This window comes from Argiope bruennichi, chromosome 9, assembly GCF_947563725.1.
Source record: "Argiope bruennichi chromosome 9, qqArgBrue1.1, whole genome shotgun sequence".
Classification (NCBI taxonomy): Eukaryota; Metazoa; Arthropoda; class Arachnida; order Araneae; family Araneidae; genus Argiope; species Argiope bruennichi.
In genome coordinates, this window is record NC_079159.1 from 38,945,131 (window position 1) to 38,973,046 (window position 27,916).

The window sequence follows — 27,916 nt, forward strand, 5'->3', positions numbered from 1 at the left end:
TTCAGTTTATTACTGTATTACTATTTGCCTTTGACTATTAGTTGGTTCTCTGAGAATATTGGCTGTGTTTAGTTTCGATTTATTATTTTAAGCATAACTGGATGTTCACGACTCTTTCAATGATGCATTTTTAAGCATTAACTTTTGGCTAACATGTAAGCTATATCACTTTAAGAACCTTATATCTATTCTGTTTATACGTTCAAGAATCTCATATTTATACGTTCATAAATCTTATGATTTTATGCTCATGAATCTACTGATTATATATTCATAAATCTCATGATTATGTGTTCATGAATGGAGTCTCATGATTATAAAGCCATTCCATAAATGGCTGGCTAATCCATTTCAAAGTGGAAGATGCTCTCTTATGTTAATGTAATTTTACTTTCTGATTTATCGTTCAAACCATATGCACAATAGGCAGAACACTTCTTCTTTCACACTCAGCAATTGAAGAAAATCAGACGATTCAATATTTTATGAAATAAAGAAAATACTTTCAAATTTAAAAAAGAACATAGCAATTTAACAATACAACTTAGTTGTAACAAGAAATCTATTGTCAAAAATTGTACACAATTTTTTAATTGCTAAAATATAAGAAGAATGCACATTAAAGTATTTTTTTTATTTAATTTCAAAATGATTTCAAATCAGCTGCCTCCAAAAATATTCTCGGAAATTACAGCGTATAAATGACACAAACATATTTATTTTTTAAAAATTTAATTAAATATTAATTAAAATAAAACAAAAGAATCTCTTCATAGTTCGTATTCTAAATCTTTTAAGTATATCTATGCCTACGACAAATGATTTCTTACATTGAGATCGAAGCACATTAGCACGCACGCACACACACACACGCACACACACGCACGCACACACGCACATACACTCCTTTATTATTTGTAAAGATGTTTCTTTTCCTAATATATAAACAAAGTTTTCTCTACTAGCTTTGAGAAAAATAGGAATATTCTGAGGAAGAAATATAGAATTCACAAAAAATGTATGCAAATAAATATACTTTCCGTAAGCAATCATTTTCCATTTGCAATCACTCAGAATTATTTAGTGTTGTATACTATTTCTGAATATCCATCAAAGATTGCAAATGTTATGCCTTCATTTTATATTCGTTTCTAGACGCTGCAAATAAATTGGCATTCCTCGTGGTAATTTACCAACATTTCCTTTCACTGCAGCATCCTAAATGCCCTGAATATCGGAATATTTAGCAAGTGTAGATGGAAACGAAAAACAAAAGAGTTGTGGATACAGTCTAAATGACTCGATGCAAGTTATAGCAGTGGATGGCATAATAAATTGCCCGAAGAATTCGAGAGAATATAAATACTGCAACATCTCTGCGGAAGCTGAAATACTGGAGGATGAATAAAATATAGCGAGACACTGTTTCATTTTCGTTTAAACGAGGAGGAAAAATTGGATTCTGAAATGCCAGATATTTGTACAGTGAAATGGAATTCAAATTTGCAACAGGGATATTGATTTGAAGAATGTTTTCTTTCAAAAATGTTTAAGTCCATAAAGAACTCAGGTTAAATTTATAAAAAAAATGTATAAAAATATAATTTGTTTGCACATTATATTTTACTGTGCTATTATAACAGAAATATAACATCAACGGCAGTGGTCTCTCCAAAATTTTGTCGCATAATCTTTAATAAAGTTATTATTCTCCTGCTTGTGCATAAAATTTTAGAATCTCGTGATTGCCTTGCATTGCTTTGGCGGAAAATAGATATGGGAAATTGATCTTTGGCGTAAATCGAGCCCTTTCACTGAATTTGTCATATGTTCCTTGGCAATATTTATCCCTGGAATAAGTAGGGTTAGCATTCAGCCAACTGCAATCCACACAGTAAGACCACGCATGTGCTGAAACTGTACAGCCGCTTTCAATTGTCCCGTCGGAACAAGAACTTGCTATTGTCTCCACTCTCTGCACATGCGCAATCATCTTTCTGAGCATGCATGACTTACTGGAATCTTATAACTGGCTTCGGATATAAAGGTGGCTAAATCCATTTTTATATCCGAAACTCAAATTTATTTTTTAGATACGTTTTTTCCAATATTGTTTCTTTAAAGCCAAAATTTTGCACATAACTACGATATGTTAACACTGTTACATCCAAATTTAACATATTTAAGTCGTTTTTTTTTTAAATTATTGTGTTTATATGCTTGGTTGAAGTACAGACTGACAGACATTCAATCTATTGAAAAGTTTGCCTTCGAATTTGATAGGCATTTAAACTTTAGATGTTAAATTTGTGTACCAAATTTTATCCATCTAGCTGAATTCGATTTGTAGCTGCCGTGCTAATTTATTTTTGGATAGTCGTACAGATAGACTTTCTCTAAATATTTTTCTCTCAAAACATGATAGCAGTCTGTAAATTTAGTATAAAGGACTTAATGAAATTTTATCCCTCTAGCTACAAGCACTTTTCAGTATCGTTTTCACAGACAGACCGACAGTCAGACGAACAGACATAATTACGAAATGTGTTTTAGGAATTCAGGCATGTCTGAAATGTGGGGATTCAATGTGGTGAGTTCGATTTTTTTCGATTGCAATATTTTCACTATATTTACTATATATAAAACATAAACTTTATAATTATAAGATTATCTTAACAAATAATACCGATTTCCATCTTAATTTAGTTTGATTCTAATTAAAGTGAATTCATTAGTCATTTAATTAGTCTATATTCACATTCATTAGAAATCAGATTTGTGCATTGTAAGTTTCGGAACATGTTGAAAAAAAAATATTGAATTGCGAATACATTACATTAATAGTAACCATGAAGAACCTTAATGAATCCATCATTTCCTGCATAGTCAATGAATCTACCACTTCCTGGACGAATTCATTAAGACTATGCAGTCGAGATACTTCCATTTTCACTCACACATGTGATTTCTACGAGAGGGCTTGTATTGTAGCCAGTGGCAGGCAGCTATTAGTACTCAACCTCGGCTCCCGTCCCCGTACTGTCGCGACGACGGTCATTCGAATTATTCCAGATATTTAGATAGGGCAGGGTAATACCAATATAATTACCCTTTATTCCCTCCTTTTTCTTTTCTTTTTTATTTTCTTTCCACTCTTTGATTTTTTTTTATTCTGGGATTGTTATCATTTCTGTTTGAACAAAAGTCCAAACCCTATTTGTATGTGAAAGAAGATTATCATGTTAAATTTCTACACATATATATAGAAGAAAATGAGTAAATTCAATTACTAAATGTAATTTTAAGAACTAGTCGCCTTTGTCGACATGCGTGCCCATTTAGATTATTGACTTTTTAAGCAGTAAAAGGATTAATATGGAATCTCTCAGAATAGAGAATTGCAAAACCACCAATATATTTCAGTTCAGTGCATAAATTTTATCACTTATTTGTTTTGTTTGGCTTGTAATATCTAAATCCATCATCATCTAATCTTTTGACATGTTTATCTTTGCCCGAAAAAATAAACATCTTAGTATCCATTATCTATCAGAGAGCTTATTCCCATAGCTTTTCGGTATCATTCAGTTTCATCTCTCTACTTGGTATTTTCTGTTTTTATTGTAATTTCTTTTCCTTGTACATGTTCATTTGCAATTCAAATCTCAATCTTTGTAATTTTTCAATAAGGTATTTAACTATGAAAAGTACTTTCAGTGAAACGCCTTCGGTGGAAGAGAAAATGTGTTTAAAATAATTTTTATTTTCAGGGCAAAGCTTTCAAAATAAAATTTCGGAATAAATGTATTTAAAAATAAATAATAACGGAAAGTAAGTAAATAATTAATGACAAATGAAAACAATTAAAAAAATTATTTCAGACATATTTGAATGAAACCTTTTTCCTTTCTTTTTCAATAGAAATGAGTTTTATGTTAGGTTTTATTTGCAAGTGTCAAAAATTCTGAAAGAAAGAACTTGAAGAAGTTCTGCAACCCCAATATTATTTTGTATATAGTTATATTTAAGAACTATACAAATTCTATTATAACTATACTATCACTTAATATAATTTGACATTCTTAAGAACAGCACTGCTAGGTTTTTGTATCATTCTCTTAGAATAAAGAATTGGAACTTTAAATGAAAATAATTTCTGAAAAAAAGTATCAAGTCCGCAAATGTATTCACATTGAAAACCCCCACGCAATACATATACATAAATATTATCATGAAAACCATTCTGTGGATGTTATATGAAAAACATGCATGCATTACACCCACGAAAAGACATCTAATAATCTCGGTGATAGATGGCCAGGTTTTATTCTACGAAAGATGAAAAGCTCAAGCAGAAAAAAATATAGCCGAACTGCAAATGAAAAACAGCAGATAAGATAAATCTTAATGTAAACAGATAGAATTCAACAATAGCGCTCGAAGCTATTGTAAAAAGATCTTGATCTGTAGTAAATACTTCTAAGGCAGAATTGACTCCTCTTGTAACTGTTTCATATTCTACAGTTTTTCTAATTGAAATTAGAATTTTCTGAACTTATCTGTGGTTCTCGACTTGTTGTTGAAAATACCACCATAATTCAGCTTCCACCAATCTGTAATTCATCTACATGAAAATTAGTAAAAATTTACTATCTAAAGAAAAACAAACATAAGCGTGTCTGCCATCCAGAAATTACTACTTGGAATAATTTTCATGCTTCCGGTAAAGGCTACCAATAGTAATAAACATGTAATCTTGGTAGACATTATTAGGAAAGTAGATGATATTTATGCCCCTTATTTTACAAAGAGAAAATACTGCAATTGTTAAAATATTGGATATTAATATTTTGAGGAATCCCCAAAATTATTTATTATTTTAATTTAAATTATTTTTCTCCAAAATTATTCTAAATTATGTCTATTAGTGATAATTCAAGAATCAATCGATTCAAGGAATAAAATTTGTTGCTAGGTCTTTATAACGTAATTGTGAGAAATAAAGTTTTTTTATGTATTAATTTCAACATAGTATTGCCATACATTTTTTAAAAAAAAATATTGAGCCTTATTTGTTTGAATAAATGGCATGGTAAAAATAAATAGAAAATTTATTTTAAAGTTAAAACCTCCTTTAAATTAATTAAAAATTAATAATTTTAACTAAAATTTATTAATTGCAGGAACGTTTATTAAGTCAAATCATTACAATCGTTTCTTAACTACTCATTGAAAGTTTTAAAAATTTTAATTTAAATTACGCAGAAATTATCGCTATTTAGTATGCAGTTTCAAATTAAATCATTTCTTCACGATAATGTATCAAGAAACGCTAAAGTTGAAATTATTTGACGTTGATAAAAATGTCAATGAAAACTCGAAATTCCCTCTTTCAGAAGAATATTAAGATAAGCTACACAATCTATCTTCAGAGCTTTATTGCTCTAAAAGGCCAAACTTTATATTTGGATTTATTTATCTGAGATATACTAAAGTGCATCGTTTAGATGTAATGTTTTAAAAATTTCTCAGTGCATCAATTGTCTATTTTAAACTTCCCATTTTCTTTCAGATGAAAGAAGTTTACGGTCTTAGGAAATTGAATAAATATTTTATATTTATTTGTAAGAAAAAATTGTAATTTTTTTTTTGCAATAAACAAAAAGTATAATGTATATAAAATAAAACCTTATTTAAAATATAAAAATAAAAATATAAGCGGAAATCGTTTGGAAGACTGCAATATACAATAAAACCGAATAAAAATAGCTTTCCATGGAAGTTCTTTTCACATATTAAAGCTATGAAATTGGCTTAGAAAGAATGTAAAATTTAGTAATGATTAATTCATTTTAAAATTAAAAAAGGATTATATATTTTTGATTTAACTTAGTATAAACCGTATTATTTATCTTTGTACCATTTTTTTTCTCAGAATTTAATAATTTATTGTTTAATTAAGTACATATTAATGATTGTATACAGAAAATGATACATCATTTAGCAGTAGTCTAGTTACAATAATATCTAAGTATTTTTCTTTCAATACAAATGTTGGAAAGTAAATTAATTATTTTCGACCAGCTTTGCGTGAGAAATTTCACAAAAAAAAAAGATTAATTTTCTTTGTTTCTCAATAAATACAATTACAGAAAAAATTAAGAAAATCTTTTGGGTGTTATTTTCAATATTTTATCAGAGTATTCTTTGTTTTTAAATAATTATTTATTTTGATGCATTCATTAAGTGCGTAAAATCAATAAATTATTGATATTCATATAACGTTAATTCAATTATTTAAAAATGTACATTTTTTTTTTATTTCTATGCAATATCTTCTCAAGAAATTGGAAATAACAAAAAATAAATCTGTTGTGTCCTTCAATAGAATTAACTTTGTTGCATAAATATATTAATTAATATTTTTCATTTCACTAGAAAACACTTACAAAATAAAATAAATTCAATAACTAAGCGCATATTTAATTTGAAAATTTTTATTAATAAAAGTTTTCTAAAAAAATATTTAAATAAATTATTTAATCAATAATATCAGGATTTAATTTATAAATGGAATCATTGATTTATTTTATAAAAGTGCATTAAAATCGTTTGCAATTATAATTAAATTACATTTTCTTTGAACTTATGAAATGTCAGATTATATTTCAAACAAAATATTTTTGAAATTAATTTCTGTAAATTGAATTTCAATAAAAGGAATTATAATTAATATATTAATCTAAATAAAAACTTCAATAAATTACTTCAATACTGAATTTCAAGATAAAAAATAAATTAATGCTGCTATTCTGAAATATTTAAAAGCTTTAAGAATCCATAATTCTGTTTTAGCAGGAATATTCTATTAAATTTATGTATCTAAACATATTAAATTAATTTTAACTAAGTATTCGTTGCGAATTTATTTTTTTTAAATATATAAAAGGGTGTATAGAGCACATTTAAATTTTCAAAGGAAGCTTTAACAGTTAATGAAATCTGAAATTTCCAATGTTAGATGTCTCTAAAATCCATATATTTTCTCGCCTGAGCATGTATCTTTAAAGTTGCAAATTAAAGACATTAAAGAATACTCGCCGTTAATCAGATTTACAACATTACATCTCTGATGACCATTTGCAAGAAGCCAAAATGCAAATTTCTGAGACTTGTTGAATTAGGAACAGATAATTTTAAATAATCTGACTACGTGGAATTTGAATATTTTCTGGGAATTCAGACAGGAGTTAATTTGGGCATTAAATTATAACAGACGACTGCAGAAGGTTGAGAAATTACTGCCTTCTTTCCTTATTGGATAAATAGTTTAAATTATTTTACAGCTTCATGTTTCTAGTGTATTACCAAAGCATAAGCATTACTAATAAACAGATAGTTTAAGTTAGTTAGAGGAAAGGGTTTGTTTCGGGGCGGAGGAATAGTGAATGGATCATGCAATATTGAACCCCAGTGAGTCGGACACATGGGCTGCCGCCCACTTTCTAGATTTCTTTACCATACCAACGGGAGGATGTGTTGTCCATGACGCTTGATTTTGCCTGATTTTGTGTGCACCAAACCCACATATCCCAATTTAGGGAATCATGTCTCAAACTTGGAACCCTCTCCAAAGTGAATACCTTATTAATTATAGGCCATTACAATCCCGGTTTCAAAAAGAGATCACATTTACTTGGAAGTATGAACGTTTTATATTATTTTTAGTTGTTTTAACTATCATATTTTCTAGTTGCCTTTTTTTTCTGAATTCAGGATTTTATATCATTCATTTCTATAAAAGTGATTTACAATATTTATTAATTATTAACTACTATAAAAGTGATTTATAATATTTATTAATTATCAATTACTATAACAGGGATTTATCATTTTTATTCATTATTAATTGCTAATAATATTTATTAATGATCATTTATTATAACGAGGATTTATAATATTTATTAACTACTAATTACTACTGCAGGGACTTATTACTTACTATCGCTACATGTATTAAGAATCACCGCAAGAGTCTCCTTCTACGGTTTATACATAGCCTTAATCCAAGATTAATTCGTTCTGAAGTCGAGTGTCTTGCAACATATGACTCTTAAATTTAAAATGGGACTTATCAGCTGATATATCGTTCTTCTGGCCAACTTTCAAGATTTGGAAGTCCATCTCAAAATATTTCTTCATTCGCTACAAAAGGTTTATGCTACTAATTGTGAAGTTCCCAGATTAATAAAGTGAAGTATGTTCTTCAAGATATATTTTATCAAGAAAAGTAGATTTTGAAAATTCCGAAAATTAAAGAATTTGAACAAGAATGGAAAAAGAATAAAAACATGCAAATTTGTTAGAAGAACCCTTTTTTTTCCCCTCAAAATTTTTTCTTGTATTACACATTTTTTAAGTGAGATTTCTTCATCGTTATTTCCTTTGTTTTGAAGCATTTAAGCTTGTTTCATTTATAATTTTGAATGATTTTCAGGTTTTAACAGCAATTTTAGTTTAAAATAATATAATTTTGAAATTTTTTTTAAACGTGGCTTTTTTCTTCGTCTCAGTTCAAGAAAGATATATTAAGAATTTTAAGAATAATCATTTTAATTATTTTTGATAATACTTTATATTAACGCTGCCAAATATAAAGCGATTTGTTTATTACTGTCTAAATTAATAAATATTTGCAATTATATCAAATACTTTTATTAAAAGAATCGATTCATAATTTTGAAAAATAACTAAGTTAAAGCAATTTGCTGATTTTGCCACACACTAATTGCTGATGTTCAATAAAAAATTTTTACATACATTTATGTAGAAAAAACTAGTATTATGTATTATGACAAAGTGTAAAAATCATACGTCGATTACATTTCAGGTGAGTTTTATTCTATCTCGATTTGATTTCAGTGAGTTATTGTTTATTTTAGATATGATTTTTAGGTGCGATTCTTGAATTATTTACACGTGTTGAGGGGCTACGATAAATTTCCTTACTTTCTTTATTTATGAAAGAGTCACTTATGGCAACATACATGACTTGATACTTGTTCCTATCAAGGAGGCCAGCCATATTTCAGCCTTTGTGTTTGATTATGGTTCTTCAACAGCTGAATGTATTAGAGATGAGATCCAACTTATCTTAAAATTTTCAAGGACCCCTTATGATAAATTATTTCTGTCATCTAGTGGAGTCTACAGACTGCTTATTTTCATTCATAACGTTGCTGTTTGAATGAATTTGAGCAGCATGTTAAAGTGATTGTGTTGACAATCCTAAAATGTTGGTTCAGGCATCTGTACCCATAGACCATGACTAATATTTTAAAATGCTTTGCTCTTATGAACTATAAGCCGTGTCAAATATCTCTCTCTATTTTTTAATTCTCTTTATATTTATTCAAAAATTAAGAAAATGGATCAAATTACCTTAGTTTTCTAATAAAAATATGTTTCAAATATTTAATTCAAGTGACGAATGATCCAGTTGATTTTTAAACCAAGAATTTGGCCTCTTCTAAAAATATTCTAAATGTCCAAAACTCAAATTTCATATTTTGATGAGTCTGCACATTTTATTCTTCTTAAATCGCTCATAACCATTTTGGAAATTATCTCTCTCTATTTGTTAAGAAAGTTTCTCCAAAACGGGAATAGGTAATAATCGGAATTTGGCTTGAGCGTTTCTCATCAAAATTGCAAATTCGGATCATTTTTTTCGAATGAAATGTGACACTTTTTTTCTCTTTATCCATATATGGCCATATATGGATAAAGATAAAGATAAATAAAATATCTTTCAAGTTAGAAGTTGTCTTTTACTATAATGTAATTTATTTTCTGTTTTATTATGTAAACCATATGAGTAATAATCAGAATCTTTCTTCTTTCACATCCAACGGAGAAAATTACACGAATTAATATTTCATGAAATAATAAAAATACGCTTTAAATTTAGTTGAAACAAGAAATCTACTGTTAAAAGTTGTAAATAAAATTTTTTTACAAAGAAGCGCATTAAAGTATTTTTATTTAATTTCAAAATGACTTAAAATCATCTGTCTTCAATACTATTCACTGGAATTATCACGTATAAATGGCCCAAACATATTTATTTTTTTTAAATTTATTTAAATATTAATTATATTTTTAAAAAAAAATCTCTTTATTGTTTGTATTCTAATTATCCAAAGTATATCTATGTCTATGTCAAATGATCGCTTACAATGAATTCCAACAAACATTCCAACACGCACATTTTGCTTTATTATTTGTGGAGATGATTCATTTCCTGCTTCTAATATAAACAAAATTTAGATTAATAGCTTTTAAAAATAGCAATATTCTGAGGAATAAATGTAGAATTCACAAAAAAGTGCCTGCAAATAAATATACTTTGCGTAAGAATGCCATTTGCAATCACTCAGCATTATCTTCTGTTTTATACTATTTCAGAATATCCATCAAAGATTCCAAATATTATGCCTTCATTTTATATTCGTTTCTTAGCTCTTCAAATAAATTGTCATTCCTAGTGGCATTTTACTATCATTCCTTTCACTGCAGCGTGCTAAATATATCCTGAATATCGGAATATTTAGCGAGTTTAGATGGGAACTAAAAACAAAACAGTTGTGGATACAGTCTAAATAACTCGATGCAAGTTATAGCAGTGGATGACATTATAAATTGCCTGAAGAATTCGGGAGAATATAAATGCTGCAACATCTCTAGGGAAACATAAATACTGAAGGATAAATAAAATACATCGAAACACTACTTCATCGAAATTTAAACGATGAGAAAAATTGGATTCTGAAATGCCAGATTTTTGCATAGTGAAGTGGAACTCTCATTTGCAAAAGGAATATTGGTTTGAAGAATGTTTTCTTCCAAAAATATTTAAGTCCATCTAGAATTCAGGTTGAATTAATGAAAAGTCTATAGAAATACAATTTTTTTACACATTATATTTTATTGTGCCATTATAACAGAAATTTAAAACCAACGGGTGTAGTCTCCACAAAACGTTCTCGCATAATCTTTAATAAAGTTATTATGCCCCTTGTTTCGCATAAAATTTTAGAATCTCGAGATTGTCTGACATGGATTTGGAGAAAAATAGATATGGAAAATTGATCTTTGGCGTAAATCAAGCACTTTCACTGAATTTGTCTTATGATTCTTGGCAATATTTTGGCCATTAATTCCTGGAATACTGTTTATAATATCAGAGAATTAAATTTGTATTTTAGATGTATTTTCTAAAAACCATGTATTTTTAAACTAAAATTTGACCCATTACTATGATTGGGTCAAGAAATTTAACATATTTAATTCATTGATTTTTTTAAAATTATCGCGTTTGTATGCTTGTAAAAGTATAGACTAAAAGAATTCAATCTCTGGGATTTGGCTCCAAATTTAATAGATATATACACTTTAGATATCAAATCTATGTACCAAATTTTATCTATATATCTGTCTTCATTTTGTTGTTGCCATGTTAACTTATTTTCAAGTTAACTTATAACTAACTGACATACTTCTTTAAATGGATTTCGTTTAAAATCTGATAGTAATCAACAAATGTTGTGTAGATAATTTATAGCAAATTTTATCCGTCTCATTGAAAGAAACTTTTTATTTATCGTATTCCTGTACAGACCGACAGATAGACAAACAGACGTAATAGCAAAAGGCTTTTGTCGAATTCAGGAATGTCTGAAAGTGGAGATTCGTCAAAATTTCTCATTCGAATTTTTCCTATTTCAATATTTGCTCTATATAAATAGTTTTTAATTATAAGATCATCTTAAAACTGATACTAATTTCCATAATAATTCAATTTATGGAAAGTGTCTCTGCTGTGAGAGTTCTAGACAATAGTCATTAAAAGCACGATTTGGGTAATGTAAGTTTCAAAACTTGCTAAAAAAATATTGAATTGCGAATACTTTACATTAAATTAATAGTAACCATTAACAGCCTTAATGAATCCGCCATTTCCTGCATTATCTTAATGAATCTACCACTTCCTGGACGGATTCATTAAGACCATGCAGTCGAGATACTTCCATTTTCACTCACACATGTGATTTTTATGATAGGGCTTGTACTGTAGCCAGTGACAACTATTAGGACTCAACCTCGGCTCCCGTTCCCGTGCTGTCGCGACGACGGTCATTCGGATTATTCCAGATATTTAGATAGGGCAGGGTAATTCCAATATAATTACCCTTTATTCCCTACTTTTTCTTTTCTTTTTTATTTTCTTTCATATTTTTGATTTTTTATTCCGAACTGTTATCATTAGTGATCGGACAGAAGTCCGAATTCTACTTATACGTCAAGGAAGAATATTAGATTAAAATTCTATAAATATATGAAAATGGTTATGTGAAGTTGCTCAACGTAATTTTAAGAACTAGCCGCCTTTGGAGAATAGCTTAACTGTCCAGATTATTCACTTTTTAGGCTGTATGGAATCTATATATATTTTTAAAAGTTTCAATGTGATATTTTATACGACTGTAAGAAATGAATTTAATGGAGCAAGTCCACTAGAAATCATCGTGTTGCAAATTGAAAACTGTATTTGCTATTAAATAACAGCAGACGTAGAAAACCTACTTCGGAGGTAATGTCCTAAGATAGCAATTTTTTTATTAATGACATTTTGTCAAAACTCTTGTTTTTCAGTCCTCTCCAAATGTAAAAATACCTATTTGTTTACATATATTATTGGCGAAAGCATGTGCTTGAATGTTTAGATGGAAGAGTTTGAATTTCATTATAATATTCTAACAGATTGAAAATAACGTACATTTAAAAGAAATTGAAAATAAAATAGAATTTTACTTAAATGAAACCGATATTAAAAAGGTAATTTTTTGATAGTACAAACATTTTCTTGAATTAACAGTTATGGATGGATGCATGGATGGATAGTGGGATTTAGTGGCGCAAGAGCCAAATTTGACTATACTGCGCCAGTCGTATGGTTAAAATATATAAGGCGTTTTTATGCAAGATTCTGTAGAATTAAAAACTGATTAAAAAATTGCAAGGTCATATCTCCAAACATTGTAAAAATTGGTAACAAATTGAAATGTCAAATAAAATTGTAAAAGCCAATTTCTTTAAAAAATTTAAAAAGGTTTTTGTGGGGAAGTTCCCCCACGAGCATTTGCATGTCCACTGTTGAAGCACAGAAAAAACGTAAACGATGATGATTAAAATTAGGACACTCTATTAAAAGATGAAGAACGGTTAAAATCACTTGGCATCTAGAGCAGAAAGGAGCTCGATCGCCGAATAAAAGGTGTTTATGAGTATAACGAGTGTGACCAATGCGGAGTCTAGACAATTTGACGTCTAGCTCTGGCACTGGTATAACAGTTATGGAAGATATAAACATCAGTTTCCATAGGCAAATCATAGCGGTTACTCCTTGGCAACGACTAATCTTATTTCAAAGTTAAACTTCGTTGCTTGTTTCAAACATCTTGATATTTTAAAAATATTCTGTCGTCTGACTGAATGGAGTTTTTAGTCCAAGCGCAAGAATTTCTAATAATATTTTGCATCTCCATTAATTAGTTGAACAAGCTATTAAATTAAATGTTACTTTAAAAACCTTCAATAAAGCTATCAGAAACATTAGTTTGACGATTTGTTTACATTTAACTGCTGCCATTCAACGAAAGGTAATAATTTCAATTTCTGTGCCACGTCCGTTGGTGTTTTATATACGTAGAGATTTTTCTTATTTATTTGACTCTGCAGTTAATCATATTTGTGCCCCAACAAATGATAAATGAGAAAATACGAAAACATTGATTATTTGAAATCGATTAAACATTTTCTTTCTAAGAAACTACATTCCAAATGCATATATTTCCAATAGTAGACCCAACGCAATACTGAAAGTAATTCCGTTTATTCGTTGAAATAAATACATTATACAACTAACTAAACTGTTATTGATGCTTTCAGATTTCAGAATAAGGACATTTCGCTGAAATTTCAGAAACCGCTACAATATCACTTAATATAACAGAAACCTTTAGCTTTTGCAACACTTGAATAATATTGATAGATATAATATGAGGTTTCCATATTGAATGCACAAATATTCTCGTGATATGAAGTTCTGTGCAGATTCTCTCTTTTATATTAAGAGGATGTAAACATCCCGTGCAATTAGGACAGAATTGAGCCATATGAAGGTAGATATTATTGGTCTGTATATGTGGTGAATATTAATATCTGAGATAATCGAAACTAGTTTATAGTCTCCGATTGATATTGGCACATAGATTCATATTGAGTTATAAACCGATCAATGTAAATTTGCATGTTATTGATCATTTTATAATGAATGATTCCTTTCGATATATTACCTTTTCAAACAAACAACAGTCATTGCTTGATTTGTCAATATTATATCGTTTTTTTTTCTATTATAACTTTTATATTCCTCATAAACTTCTATACGGATAGTTCTATGTAATATTCTCATTCCAATTTTCTAATTTATGGATTCTGATAATGTTTTACTGATCACTATTTTAATTAACGAGAATAATTAATAATTTTGGAATGCATAGATGCATTTTTGTGCACTTATGAAATTTTTATAAATAAAACTAAATTTAGGCATTGTATCCGTTTAAAGATGCTACATCAAACGGCTTCTTTTTAAAAATTTATATTTATATTGACTCGAATAGAAGATGATAAATCCTGATTTCCTCATGGTTCATATGCATTTCTATGACGTTCGTTTGCTAATCACTCAATTCCTCTTAAGAAAAAATAAATCACATTTTATATTTAATGTAGGTAGGTTTAAATTAAGTTTGTGTATTATATTTGTTTAAAGGTATTGCATCAAATGGCTCCTTTGCAAGGTACTTTGGAGCGACAAGAAAAGGATGATAAATACAGATTTCACAATGGTTAAAAAGTGAAATTTTAAATTAAAATTGTTAGATTTTATTAAAAGACCCATTTAAATACATTAAATTTTAGATTTAATATACTTGCTATCTGAAATCCAATAACTTTATTCAACTTAAAGAAAATAAATAATATAAAATGGGAAATGTTTTATATACTCTCTAACGAAGGCGTAAAGTATTTGATGTTATAAGAAAAACAAAAATGCATTAATTCATTGTACACTCGGAAAAAGAACTTATTTCCCTGAAGGAAAGTTTATTGATTCCTCAAGAAATATATCGATTTCTTTCCGTTTACAAAATCTTGACGGTACAGCATTGCTTCTGCTTATACGGAAATCAAGAAATATAGACCATGTACGAGGTGATCAAAATTAAAACGCTCCTACTCTGAGCTCTTTATACAGCGAATTACTCAGTGTAAAAGCTTCTAAATTGGTGAACATACTATTCAAGACATGGAAAAACGGATTGCGCTAAATAAAAATAATAATAAAATAAAAAAAATTAGTTCCAGAAACACCGATAGATGGCACTGTACAATTGAAAACATGCTAAAAAGACACAAATAATCACACAAAAAAACACATGTGGTATGGAATTTTTCCTTTCTAGTTCCTACTGTTGAAATGTAGAAAAAGGGAGGGGGGGGAGAAACTGGAACTGTCATTGTAAATCCAATTTCGCACTGTTAGCAGAAAAATTTGCATATATCCTTGGTTTGTTGCTACTGTTCTAGACATAAAAGAGATAAAGCTGGGAAAATGTCATTCTTATCAGCGATGGCTTCGCGCTTTGCTTGTGAAGTTGTTTTATGAAAACAAATTCGTAAATTCTAAACGTAAATTATTCGTAAAACAATTTCTCGTTGATTTGAGAATTTATGCAAACAACCAGCAGGTACCAAAACATGCTCAAAAATTTCGCTGTACCCCAAATACAACAGCGCCAATGTCTTGATTCAATTAACTTTCTGCAAGATGAAGCGCCTTCACACATTGGACTTTGTGTACATCAGTTTTTTTGGCATCATTTTACTAACGATAGAGCAATTAGTCGTACGTTGCCGGCAACCTAACCATCTCGTTCTACACATCTTAATCCCTGCGATCTTTGGCTTTGGGGATACTTAAAAAATCTTGTTCACTGAGGACGTCTGGTAAACTTGGCAGATTTGAAAGACAGTATCTTTCTGCATGTGAGGAGCATCTCGATCGACCATTTAGAGACAGCAGTTGAACAAGCTGGTAAGCATCTATAAGGTCCTCGTGATTAAATAATTGATATGTTCCAATAAAATGTGCTATAAAAGTGTATTTTGAGTTTTTAACCTATATTTTTGCTGTGCAGCGCCATCTATCGGTGTTTCCGTCTCCCCATTTCTTGAATAGTATTTTCACCAATTTTTTAGCCTTTACACTGAGTGCTTCTTTTATAGAGAACTCAAAGTAGTGGTGTTTTAATTTGATCACCTTGTATGTTATAGATATCGAATAAAGAAGATAGAATAGGAGACACTATTTATATATGTGGGGTTCTTTTTACATTTCTCAACAAATTACCTGTGAGATTAATAAAACATATAGAAATTTTGATAATTATGTACTTTTTTGGGGGAGGAAGGCGGTGACTTTTTACTCTTCATATTTAACAAATAATATAAAAATATATTTCCTACTAAGAATCTTTGTAGGCAAATTTCAATTAAACATTTTATGTAACTTTATTTCTTAATAGTGTCTTCAGCAAAAAAACTTTCAAGCTTCAAATTTCAATAGCCATATAATTCATACAGAAGATGTACGCCGTTCTATTCATTGCGATATGTATCTCTCTTATTTTTCTGTCAGCTGTCGTATTTTAAATTAAAAAGAGAGAAATTAAAATTAAATTAATAAAAAGTCTTTTTCGCTAAAACCAAATATTTTTTTTTAATATGAGTACAGGAAGTAGAACCATTCGGCATTAAAATGTTATGAGCACTACAGAATATTATTTTACAACGTATGCAATATCTCAAATAATTATGCAACAAAGATAAAATTCAGTTCTTAGTTTTATTTTTAAAGGAATTTAAATGATGCAAAAAATAATATTTTATTTTCCATCGGCAAGTAAATGTATTTATAAAAAATTATGAAATCTATAAAGTCCGTTGATCCTAATGAATCATATTCAATGTAATGATTTTTCCAATTTTTGTGTAGTTTCAAAATGGAAATTTTGCATCAAAAGCTGATAATCTTTATTAAACAACTTAAACTATTGGAATTTTTACTTCCTCACATGCAAAGTATTGTAATTGTCAAAAATTTAAACTAAAGGTTTTGGTCGATCTCCACATTTCAGACCTCCCTGAGATCGAAACACACATTTTATCATTATGTCTGTCCGTCTGTCTATCGGTGACAAAGAAAACTTAAAAACTCTTTGAGCTAGACGGATGAAATTTAGTATATGATCTTCACACCAAATTTATAAATTTCTATGAAATTTTGTACGAAACACATTCTGAGGAAGTCTGTCAGTCCGGTTTTCCGAATATAAGTTTACAGGATAACTATAAAACAAAGAGAGCGAAATGGATAAAATATTGTACACAGATTCATCATTTAATAATTAATTATCATCTAATCACTAATTAGGAGCTTCCCAACCTTCTACCTTTCACAAGCATGTAAACGCGATAACTCAAAAATGCAATGCCTTAAATAAATTAAATTTGATATGTGATACTTTTTACTAGAATAATAATTCTGTTTCAAATTATTTTAATGAATAAAATCATAATTTAATCATTTTACAAATAATTTTAATCATTTGTAAAAATTGCGTCTAAAACATGAATTCAATTTTTGAGATTATTAACTACACACCAAAAAATATCGCCAAAGGTCACAAGATATATTCAGAGAAAGAACCCAAAATTCATGCAAAATCGATTAATATTTCATAACTATTGTTCGTCAATGCTATGGAAGATTTCGTCGCATTTCCCATGATTCAAAATTTTATGGGAATAGAATCTTTATTTAGGGTATGCACGAAATATTAGGGAGTTACCACTATCACTGTTTTTTTTTTCTCCTTTAGAGAAAAAGGGTTTTAATCTTTACTTCACCTTTACTATATTCCTGGAGTAAACGGAAATGAATTTAACTAGGATAAAAAAAAAGACTGAATTTTTCTTTACAAAAATCGTTTGATTAGTTTTAATATCTTGATCATCACCGATCAAATAAGAGAGTAACGTAACAAACAATCCTTTTATTTACAGCTTTATATATGTGCACAAAAACAACTTGTTCTCATCTAGGTTAATATTATTTACAAAATTCACACAGCAATTGAAAGTTAATAATGAAATAGTTCCTCGATCAATTCAAAGAATAAACACACACATACATGTAGTGAATACCATATAAGCCAGGTAACAACTACGCTGAACGAGAAATTGCTTTTGTATCATGGTCATGTTGCTGAGCTGCGAACCACAAGGTCCCAGATTCTATCCTCGCTGATATCAATTCGACACACACACACACACGCACACACAAAGCGCTAACAGGCGGTTAGCTCATACCGCTACTCCACGTGAAGCTCCAGAAATCCACTGATCCTTATCGGGTGGATCTTGACATAGAAACCCGAACCACAAGGAGTTTTTCACAAAATCAGGAATACCTTCGAACACCTACGTCTCTCTGACTCCTCCTCAAATGACTCTCACTGCTTTTCTGTTCTTCTCTAAAAAAAATACCGCATTTTATTTCTGTTAGATTTCCGCCTCTGAGTTTCTCATTGGTGAACTTAAGTTCCTTATCACCCAATAGCTTCTCAGCATTGCTTCCTCAATGGTCTCCAGTCTATCGTCAAAATATCTCTTCATGATCCATATTTGTTGCTGTTGCTGACCCTTCCCGAACACATGTTAATTATATTCATTTCACCGCTAACACCAGCTAAAGTTCACCTGACTTCAACACTTAATGACAACGCTTGCTGGTGGTTAATTGTTCGTTGAAGATGTGAGGATTTCATTTATAATGGAAAAAAAAGTTTAACATCTGAATGTTTTGACGTTCTTCTCCCTTGAAGATATGATGGATCTCTTTGAAGTGACGAAACATACATATGTTGTCCTTCATCTGGATACAACAAATAACCAAACACAACACAATATCTTCACTGATGAAAAGGATGCCCGTATATCGGTCCGGAGGTACTTAACAATGTGTGGGGAAACATGTGACTTACATCAGGTCAGAATGTCATTTATCATGTGAGGGAAACGTGGAAACGTTAGAGTGAAACTTTGCAAATTCGAAAGAATATGTATGAAACAGAAGCAGAAATAAATAAATTAAACATTTTACTGATTCGCACATAACATACGTGCATTACTTTATGGCATTTTTATATTTTAAGGCAATTACTAAGCCATTAAGAAATGACGAGAATCTTATTCCATACTTCCGCTTTGAGAAATTAAGTAACTTCTATACTGTTTGGAGCCCGGTTCTTACTTTAAACCAATGACAAAACTGAAATTGTCATAATATCATGAATACAAGAATAGTAAATCAAAGAAAAGGGTAAATATACATGATAAAAAGACTGAAAATAAAAGTGTTGCTTATGGCACTTTTTATACAAATCCGCTGATAAAGGCAGCAACTTTAAGCCGATTTTTAGAGTCTCTTGTATGAGTAGCACCATCTAGGGCTAAGAGTATGCCTTAACTACTTAAGATAATCTTATAATGCTACTTGATAATATTATATTGATAATAATGATAAGAGAAAACTTTACAATGTTCTGAATTCTCGAATAATGAATCGATGAACTTGGTTATGAACATTATGATTAAAAAATACAAACTTTGTAATCTGTTTAACAGATTTAACAGCAGAAACGATTTGTTATGTGACGAATTCAAAAGTTAGGGGGAAAACTATTATTTAAACATGAAATACTAAAACAGTATTCATATTAAGAATTTATTAATTCTTAAAAGTCATCATTGAATACAAAATTATTTAGTGAGAATCCAAAGTAAATTTGTTGAATAATTTACTGTTTGTGGCAATAGATAACTATTTCATGAATGCTCATTTGGCTTAAAGTAATAAAGTAATAATAACAGCCTTAACAAAGGCTGTTATTTGATTAGATAGAAGAGAAAATAACTAATTTAAAGGTTAAAACTTAGTAATAGATTGATAAATTGTTCTCAGTTCCCTGACTCTCCTAAGTGACATTACACGATTATGTATGAATTGTTGATATCTGGCACAACCTATAAAATAGCAAATTTCATTTTTCTTTCTTCTCTTTTCCTTTTGTTCTATTTCCCTAAAATATTCAGAATGCTCTCAAAGCGTTTTGTTTGAGCATTAAATGCATTATTTAAAATGCAACTAAAAGCAGGATTCATTAATAAATTATCAGAATAAGTTTTCGACATCAGTCAATGTGAAATTATTTTGATGCTGTTTCATTTATATTGAATTTGAGCTAATGATACTCTTAAGTGTATTTATATTTGAAGTCGAAGTATTTTTCTTAGCATTTCTTAATTAAGCTCTAAAAATAATAAGGATGCATGGATATGTATATCCTGGGCGCTTTCTAAGTCAAACTGTTTGATCTAGAGATACCAAACTTGGCAAATTTATGGTTTGGAGTATGCCAAACGAAAATTTCGTACCATTTTTTAAAAAAGATTTATTTAATTAAAATTTATAAAAATTATTAAAAAATTAAATAGAAGTTCTTTTTCTATAACTTTTAAAAATATTACTGCATAAAATTGAGGTTTGCAGCATCTTAAAATCAGTGTATATATTTTAAGCATAACGATTTTTCCTTTGTAATTTTCATCCATTTTACAGCTAATTTCAAGATATATTTTAAGCATATTTTATTAGAATATATTTCCTTGTTAAAGTAAACACATATCGTTTTCTTTCATTTAATAATTTATCCTACACTTTTTCGAATTGTTGATGATGAGGATATAAATATTCGGCTTATTTTTTAATATTAAGTAGGTTTCTGTATAAGATGCACATTTTATTAAATTTTTGGGATTTTCTTTTTTTTTCAGTTAAATTTAGAACTAAGCAATGATAAAAAATTTTAAATGGCATCCATTTTTAAACAATGCTGTCATTTCCTATTACGTAATTGGATGTGTAAAGTTATAGAAAGAAGATTAGTAAAATGAATAACATAATATACAGAAATGAGTAAAATGTAAAAGAGTATAAGTTATACGTCTGTCAAAACCTATCTATCTAGTTATACATCTGTCAAAGTTATATGTATATCAATGATTAAAAATTGTTCTCAAAATTGTTTTACCAGCCATTAATCCAGTAGAACTTATTAGTTAATACAGGAGGGAAATATTATTATAAAAATGAAATAAATGAAAAATCAAGAATAAATTCCACAGATGTTATTAAATCAATTAAAAATTTCGAGTTTTAAGTGACGTAATCCCACGATGTCATCAATAAAATATGTTGTAATAAAGAGAAGATTGAAGGAAGTGAGTTATATGATATCCAAAAGTACTAAAAAGAGGCAAATCGAAGAATATTACAGTAAATAAAGATTGGAATTATTTTTTTACAAAAAATTACCTGCTTGCTTTAGTTAGTAAAAAGAACAGAAAAGATAAAGATCAAACTAAACTAGAACATAAAGCATATAATGAATGTTTAAAGACAAAAGTTCTTAACTTATGCTTATAATTAGAAGAAAATATTAAAAAAAAATGTGTTACATAATTTAAATTTCCTTCCAATGTAAAATTTTATTTATTTATTATAATGGATTTCGTACATGTTAAACATTGCTTTTGGACAAATATACTCAGAATAAAAGGAACAAAGACAACAAATTACAGTTCTTTGATACAAGTTGTGCTAGATATATACGTGTAAGGCTGCATACATGGCAGAATATCCTTTGTCCACAGTTTAAATTTTTGAATATCAATAAACGAACAATATTTGAAGCAAGAAACTTTATCAAAAACTTTAGAACGATATTTTTCCTCGAGCACAGACTCATAACGGTGTTTAAAGGTACTTGAGTCACAAAATTTCAATCATCAGATATTTATTCATTGAATGTGAAGGATAAATTGTGTCAATATTTACTTTTTATATAATTTCCCCTATAGTAAACAGTTTCAGTTTACAGGAATTTTTTCTTCAAGTCTTCAATAATTTCGATTTCAATAGGCTTTAAGAATATAGTTTATTTACTTTAAATTAAGGTGGACTTTCTTGAAAGTTGGGAAGTTGTATTTATAGCAAGAAATACAGAAGCAATTAAAAATAAGGAAGAAGGTAAATTTATTGTTATTTCCTTTTTATTTATCTCTTTTGTATGAATTTTGAAAGCTTGGAAAATAAATAACTTTTAAAAAATGTTTAATTTTCGGAAATCATTATCAAACATCATATTTTTGTTTTGTTTTTTTGCCCTCAAGGGCAAGGCTGTAGCATAAAATTATGTCCCCAAATTAGTATTTTCTTCTTTGGCGACAACTTCTGAAAAAAGGTAAATAAATTCATCTCACGATTTGTAAGTTTTTCATAACTGGCCCGATTTAGCCAACATTGGCGAGAAATTGATAATTACACTTTAAGTTATTTAGACTTATAGAATGTGTGACATTTTCTAATTAATGTTTTTGTCAAAAGATATATTAATTTGGGGCTAAATGCATTTTTATGTGAAAATGGGATTATTAGGAATTGCAGTCAGTAATTTTTTGTAGATAACGAATTCCTTACTTTTCATTATTTATTTAAATTGGTTTTATAAACAAAATTTCACTCTAGGAAATTGGCAGTAGAAATAATGTACGATTTCAGGGAATTAACATATTCATCCTGAAATATAAATGCAATGTATGAATATATAATTTCCAAAATCTTTCAATCATTTAATTGTATCCATAAATCTTTCACTAAGACCTTCAAATGTTGTAGAGGAAATAAATTATACTCTTCAAGCCTTTTGAAACTGAGATACTAGAAACTAGCAGAATAATGTCCTGAGAATTGATGTTTGTTATAGGGAAAATATTTACAATAAATATTGACAGTAAAATAATTATACAGTTCAGAGTAATTTGAAGAATGAAATTTTGTGCCTTCAGTATCTTTATAACTATTATGAATCTATCCATATGATTATGATATCACATAATAGAACAGTTGGGATTACTTTCATCCAGTGTAAGAGTACGCATCACAGCATGCAATTCGTTAATACAGGTATTCAAAATTTCCGTCGTAGGTAAGGGACGTCGAGAATATTGTTACGAAATTTCTGGGGTTCGTTGGATAGTGGGAGTTATATGGTGTGGAAAACACCCAATCAGCAGGCGGCAGTAGAAAATGAAACAACGACGTTTATCTACACGAAGACACACAGGACAGCACAAAGACGTCAACTATATACAGCACAGGAGACGATTATCTTCAGCCGAGACGTGCATCATACAACAGTATACACAGCAGCTCTACTCCGTCGCTGATCCGCTAGTCCCTGGAAGACGAGTTCTTCACCGTCGCTTCCTACTACTCTTCGACTCCACTGGTCCACGACTCAATTTACCACCGGTCCACTGTACTCGGCATCGGCAGGACTGCTTTCTTTCATAGGCATAGAAGCCTCTCAACCAATCAGGAACGTTCGAGGCGTATCTCCGTTCCTACTGGACGGATCGGGAAAATTCTCGATGTTTCGGTTATAATCTATTTTGACGCCAAAGTCGCCGAATTCGTCGCCAAGTCGCCAAATGGTCGCCATGTTTGTCGCCAAGCCCTGGGACTTCCTATGGAACCCACTAGGCTGGGAAAGCCGCATCACAGGTTATATATATATATATATATTTTCATTGACAAAGACTGTATATAAGAAATTCTTTCTGCATGGTTGCATATTCATTAAATACAAATATGTTTAAGTATTGAAACGTCTACATTATTTGATGATGAGACTTTTGGAAAGATAATATTCAGATGTTCTATCACGATAACCTGCTCCAAGTCGCCCTCCTGGCTTAATATTAAATTCCTGTATTTCAGTACTTCCGTGATAAATTCTACATCTTCTGATCTAGCACCATGATACTTTTTCTTAAGGTAGAGAATTTTCTGAAATGGCAGCGATTCTCAACGGACAACGAATTATAAAAAGAAGCAATGTAAACATTCAATGATTCTTGTGTTTACTAGGGAGAAAGAGGAAACAAGCTTTTACATCTGATTATGAATGAATGAAAAAAAGATTTATAATAAAAATTCATATTGTAGATAGATGCTCTTTTGAAAGAAATGCAAAATAAGCATGTTCTATTTGTCCCCATTCTCCCATAATAAAATAAGCATTCGAAATTTTTAATACTGGCAGTAACTTTTCTAAGGATATACAACTCTTATGAGTGAATCGGTGAATATAAAAGCCTTAAATCAATAATAATTATGAAACGATTATCTAATTATAGCGACATATAAATTCCATAAAGATTAATAAATGAAGAAGGCTTAGGATTAGATATTTATAATATGCAAAGTTTCCAAGTAATTTATTGAATTACTCTGTGCCAAATATTTCCATAATGAAGTTATCTAAATAAAAATTCCGATCTAAAAGCATTAATAAATGGACCGAAACTGGAGCAAATTTATTATCTATAATTTATTCCAATTATTGAGAAAATGTAGGATATGATGCTCAATATATGCATTATCTTCAGAAATTTTGTTACTATTAATGCTAAGTCAGTTGCTTTTTATATATCAAGCAAAGAACAATAAATGCATCATATATATTTGCTTATTAATCTGTTGGACTCCTTTGACAGATTTCATTTAATGTCATTTGAACAGTTTTTATCTTTATATCTTCTAGAAAAAGATGGTTTAAAAAGTTTGAAATAAAGAAAAAAATGTATTCAAATTTTGGATTTCTCCAATGCACAAAACTTCGCTTATTGTTTTAAAGTTTAGCCTGGCAATTTAACAAATGAAATCACAATTATTCGAAAAAGTTCCTTTCAAATGTACATTAATGTAATTAAAAAAAATTTATTTCACCTTTATTTGTATGTACTCCTAATCTCTTAAGTAGATGACCTTGGGATTTAAAATAATAGGAAACAAAATTATTGATAAAAATTAAAACAAATATGAAAAAAGGATAATGAAATTATGAAACAACTTTATTCACATATGGGGCTACATTCCTTACGTATATTCAAGTACATGTTATTTTACATATTCTACGTATATTAATACAAATATTATTTTTTTCTATAAAGTTTTCAGACGCAGTTTTATTTCTAATAATTAAAAGTAATTATAATAGTTATGATGATTCTGTTAGTGAGGAATTTCTTGTCACCACCTTTATTTAGACAATGTTACAAAGTATACCACAGAGTTATTGTACTTTTGTAGCATGATTATGTTACAAAGATACAATATACGATATCTGAGCTCAATTTTTGGCAATTTTTTGGAAGAATTTATAGACAAGATCCATAAGAATGATGATTTTTTTTCATTAGAATAAGTCTCAAATAGTGTAATACTAAGAATTGCAATAGAAAACTTAAAGAATTATGAGACTTTGAAATTATTCTGTTATTACTTGGCTCAAAATTTATAAATAAAATATTTTTCTCTTATAGATATATTTTTAAAAAATCATGCTTTTATTAATTCAGTGCAAGGTATTTCTTATGTAAAGAGCGTCCCAAAATTAACGCAATATTTGAATTTGCCACTTTCGTGCAGTAAAGTGTTGGCAACACTGTTAAAAAACCATTTGATAGCTGATGTTTCAGGTTAGAAAAAAAAGGAGCGTTATACGTTAGAACAACGTGTTTTCATTGTTGAATAATATTTCCAAAATGCTGAAAGTCTGGCGGCCATAGTTCGAAAATTTGAGAATGAGCTCCCTAAACATTGTGATTTAAAACCATTGGATTTCTTTTCATGGGGTTATTTGAAGTCAAAGATTTATGCCAGCAAGCCCACAAACACACAGTTGTTGAAAGAGGAAATTGAACGCTGCATCAACGAAATTCAGCCACATTTATATAAAATGGTCATGGAAAATTTCGACAAAAGAGTATGTATGTGTCAGTAAAGTCGTGGAGGCCATTTGCCCTATGTGTTATTCCATACATAAACCTATCTTGTGTACATTATGATTCAATAAAAATATAACAATTTAAAGAAAAAACAACTGTGCTTTTTATTTAACTCAAATTTTGAGTTAACATATTCTAACGTTACATTTTTGTTAACCCCAAACTATCAGCTGTCAAGGGTTGCCAACACTTTACTGCACAAATGGTGGCAAATTCAAATCTTGCGTTCATTTTAGGACAGCATTAATTAATAATGGAATAAATAAATGACGCCTTTATACGATAATGTTTCGTTTTAAAAACCAAATTTCAAAATTTTCGGTAGTTTTAATTATTTTTTTATTTATAACAAGCCATTTAAGAATTTCCCACTTCTTGTAAATTTGTAAAACCTAGAATTTTACGGACATGTTGAAAATTCAATACAATTTACCCGCTTAGAAAGATTCAATGTAAATTCAAAAATGCTGCTTATTTTATACCAAAATATCCTCATCAAGAAGAAAACGAAAGTAAATAGCAACCAATAATGGCCTTTTCCGAAATTCAATATCACAGAACAAAGTTTTTTGTTTGAAGGAAATGCTCTGAAATATCCTGAAGAATACAATTTAGATTTAATGCTGTTGAAATCCCTTATGGCATCATTCGTTTAATTCAAGTTCTTGCTCTTTCAGAACGGAAGATGTTGAGTGCCTAGTGAAAATAAAATAAATTTTTATTTATTTAGGAACAAACAATACATTTCCCAGCAGTGTACAACTAAATAAAAGGCAGTAAAATGTTGCTGTAAGTCTTACCTAAAAATAATATTATATAGAAAATTTTAAACAAGATTAAGATAAATAGAACATTATGACAAATAAAACTACTTTTTGAAAACACTACTGACAAAAAAATAGAATATTTAAAAGCAATATTAATAAAATGGTAAGAGACATTTCCACATTTTTAAAGTCAAAAATTTGATAGTTTTATTAACTAGATTTTATTATTTCGCATTTAGACTATTTTAAAATAGTTTATTAACTAGTTTAAATGACGAAATTCTGCAAATAAAAATCTTTATTTATAATTTCAAAAAATTAAATGGTCTTCATAGAAAGCATTATTATATGCTTCATTATTGTTTAAACGAATTTGATATGAAGAATTTTTTTATCAAGGAATAAATTTTTACAAGAATAAATAACTATTATTTTGAGGCTCTTTGTTCACAAAATATCAGATGTAATCTAAGCTGGTATTTTCCAAAGAAAAAAATAAATCTTTCAATGAATCACTTAATTACATAAAAGATGAAGGAAAAAAATTATAAACATTTTAAACTCATTACAGCCAAATTTGCGAAAATAACTAAATCTCGAATTATTGAAAAATTAATGTAATTATCAATTGTTTTAATGACTTATAATTTCATAAGAATTTAAAATGATTCAAAAAGTTCAAAAAATTAAGTTATGATAGTTTAAAAATGACAGTTCATTTTCATACGAAAAAAATTAAATTTATAAAATTATTAATTAAATTTATTTGTAATAATATAGAGAAATTGTGATAATTGCTTAATCAAAGCATTTTAGCTGGGTTTTTTTCCTGACACAAGTTATTTTAGTTCATTCTTTTATTTTAACACGTCATAAATGAATAAAAAAATGGAAGTTAAAATTTTATGCTTGTGGAAAACAATTCAGTTGAGAAAAAGGCAATTTGTATAAAAATTATTAAAACTCATCATATGAAACAAAAT